Source organism: Gadus macrocephalus, chromosome 14, assembly GCF_031168955.1.
Source record: "Gadus macrocephalus chromosome 14, ASM3116895v1".
NCBI lineage: Eukaryota > Metazoa > Chordata > Actinopteri > Gadiformes > Gadidae > Gadus > Gadus macrocephalus.
The window spans coordinates 15,898,853-15,902,788 of NC_082395.1; positions in this window are offsets into that span (position 1 = coordinate 15,898,853).

A 3,936-nucleotide genomic window follows, 5' to 3' on the forward strand; every position below is an offset into this window, starting at 1 on the left:
AAGATTATTACTTCATATAACAGACTCAGTATTTTCCTTCATCTCAAAACAAACATAACCAATTTACCATTTCTTCTCATTTTTTTGATTGTGTGAGCCATTTAGACCAGGAAGAACATGTGACTTGTCAAACTGATTTGCTGTCACACAAAAGACGACAACCAAGTGACGGGGCCTCACTCAATAAACACAAAACGAGCAATTAACCCGAGCACCACCCCGTGGTCGTGGGTTGAATACGGAGACGCTAGCTGGCCGCCGCATCTGCCTATAGCATCGAGCAGCACACATCCTCGTTTGGCAGCAATCTTTTGGAGGCAAAACATGAAACATCTGGTAGAAGCAGACAGGGGCCTGGTGCTGCATGATAGGAGAACAAGTGCCTGAGAGCTTCATTATATCCCAGCTGTTGAGCGAGCTGTTGCCCTCAGCACAGAAAAAACACCCCAAAACAACAACGAAAACAAGTGAGGCAAGTTGATTTGCCGGGCAACAACGTTTGACAAATGGAGGCAGGGTGTTTGGATCATGGTTGTTCCGCAGGGAAGTCAAAAAGGGAAAAGGGGATTTTAAGAGTGGTAGTCCTTTAAGTCAAGTGGAATTGAGTAATATTAATAATAATGTGTATGTATGTATACATGTTGTTCTCTGGTTTTGACATTGAACAGGTAAGCAAAAAACAAAAAAACTTGCTCCACACACATACGAGTCCACTGAATCAGTCACAAAGATGATATATAATAATAACACACCGAATGGTTTCAGAAGTGCATGCTGGGATCTTTCTAGAACTCTCCTCACATGTACCCTTTCCCTTTGCCCAGACTCCTGCCACATAAACCGGCAGCAGCCGGAACCAAGCTACTGAGTTGGACAGCTTGTTCAAGTCGAATTGCTATTAGTTCTGGGTGGGTGCCTGGGCTTTCTCTACACCCCGACAACACCTTTTCACCGGGCAGGAACACCACCCTCCATTAATCAGAGTGGTGACAGCGCATGGACGTCAGTAAATATGTTTCCTTGGCTGCCTCCTTCCCATAACTGTATTACTTTTTCAATCTCACTCACTTTTCTTTTCGAATGCGTTTCTTTTTCCTCCAAACCTGGTTTGTGAGCTTTCATTGTTTTGTTTTTGACGGTAATCGTTGATAGAATCATATATTTATTTCATATTCAACACAGATTGCCCATATTTGAACAATGCCCAATTTGTAAAAGTATGAGTGCAGACACAAAAAAGATCTGCCAAGCATCCCTCACCAACAGCACCATTGTCACTCTCCAGGATTATGAAGCCATCTCTCATACATGTTCTGCATACAGTTGAAGTGCAAAATGGTGGCACTTGAACACTAGTATTTGGCCAGGTGTCGACTAATGCTGCTCCAAAGCGGTAGATGCTTCCTTAATGGGAGACAGTAGGAAGGACGGTGCAGCGGAGCGTGGCTAGCAGGCCTGTCGACCGGTGGACAGGCGCTGGCCGGCTCTGTGGCCATGTGGACGGGTTGACACACAGGCACGTGGCCATGTGGACGGGTTGACACACAGGCACGTGGCCAGCAAGAGCCAGTCTGGGGGAAAGTAGATACTCATCTTGGCTGGCACAGGGCTAGCCCTATAGCGTCCCCACCCCCTGCTTCTCCCTTCCCCGCGGACCGCTGCAGTGTAGCCACCCGTGTCAGTGCGGCAGAGTTGTCAGTCGCCATACACTGGATGCTGCGACGGCTGCAATCTGTGCCTTCTTTTTTTGCTCCCCACTTTCTTCTGGAAGGCTGGCAGACGGCAGGTGTACCAAACTAGTGACAGGGGTTCCTTATGGAAATAAACTCCCAGTGAAGATACAAAATAAAGACGAGGAATGCAGAGGGAAGGGGAGGGGGGGGGGGAGGATGGGGAGGAGGGGCTTGAGGAGGGAGGCGTGGGAGAATGCCACATAAACTAATAGCGACCTTTGCAAAGATGGATTTGTTTTCAGACTAAATCTTTGCTGTCAACACCTGCGCAAGAATGACCTTCATGCGGAGACGGGAGATGACGGATACACTCATCTCTTCCTCGTTGGTATCACTCATCTACACTCAGCTCCCCATGCCTTAGGTCCCCTGGGTAACGCACGCCAAAGGTCTGCGCTCACATTCCAGTGTGGCCACATCATGTCACAATTATTGAATCCCAATTAAATGACAATGAATTGATCATTCATGAGCTTGTTGCTGATGTTCTGAGTTTATCTGGCAATAACACTGATAGTCAGCTGAGTTACTATACCCATGCCGACATGCGGGTGAATTTGGATACTGCTTGTCATGTCTGATATTTATGTATGATAATACATCCACTAGGCTCACAGAAAAACAATCAATTCAGGAGCGTATTGGCCTATTTAAGGATAATTCTAAATAATTTCACCAGCATCTATCTAGTTTTCTCCCTTTTCTCCACAAATCCAAGGAATTTAAGAAGGGTTTTTTTCTTGTGACATTCACCAAGTATTTGTGAACAAAAGGGTTACTCGCAGAGGGAAGGTAATTGAAGCATAAACTTTGTGAACTCACCTTGTGAACAGCCGGCGGCACAACACTAGAGAATTGAACAGTGTTCTTGCACACTTGAGATAACATAACTAATATTCATTTTTCAAGGATAAACAATACTTAATGAGACTAATAGCTCATAGGGCTTAATCATGCTGCCTAATGATTTTGAATTATACATATTATTACTATTATAAAAATAAATATCGCCTTCTATATTTATATTTGTAATGAATTTGGCGCCTATAATATATTTAAAATATATGCATTATATATTCATTTTAGTTTTCTATCTTGAATTCTTACCTTTTATTCCGTACTACTATCTCACATGAAAGAAAATGTGCCAGCAGAGGGCAGTATTTAGCCATGACAGAGGCTTCTTAATTCTTTGCTTCGTCTACTCTGCTGCAATTTGAGTTTAGACTAATACCCAAAGTCTTATCGCAGACAAGCTCAAATCTAGGTGAAAGGGGTGCTTAAGCTTATATGTCTCGACAAATCATGTCGCTAGATCTGCACCCGGCGTAATTGGCGCACACAAACCCGACGGACAGTAATAGGCATCGACACTCAACAGACGCTATACGTCGTTATCGTACAAGATATAAAGGATTCAGTCAAGCAGGCCTACTAATAAAAACAATTCGAGAAATTATACATATTATTACTACTATAAGTATAACCATATATAAATATCGTCTTCTATATTTATATTGGTAATGAATATGTCACCTATAATATATTTAAATTGACCTAGGGCATATGCTTTCATTTGTTTGAATTATAAAACATTGGGATGTAACTTACACCAATGCACAAACTGTTATCATTGCAACACAACTGTTCTGTGTACATCAAGGATAGCATCCTATTGTGTTATTCTGTCCTGACATTTTCAATAGGCCTGATAAGTCTAGGAAACTCAATTCAGTGACGCCCTGAGAATGCTTAAAATAGTCTTGGCTGCTTAGTCACAGTCTACCTGAAACACTGCCTACCTTATCTTGTAGGCCATCGAAACAAAGCTTCCATTCATCTCCACACGCCGCCTCATCGCCTCCCTCAGTCTGCAGAATGCACAAGGTTTGCATGAACCCGATGCCTGGCAATAAGTGAAGAACTAGCCTGCCAGGGATTTAGATCATAATTAGGAGAAGGCCTACTGTCAGGAACAGAATCTGGTGCCAATTATTGCACCATCAACCTAGAAATCCCCCAACTATGGCTACAGGGTGGACGTAAAGACAGTTTGAATTAGTTTAGTGTCATTAGTATTCAGATCATTAAGACATAAAAGTTGTATAAATAGTAGTTGTGAAAAATCCTTCTTGGCATTATTTGTTTAGTGACCTCTTATTACAACCTTTTCACTTAACTTTTCGAATACAGAGAACAAAGC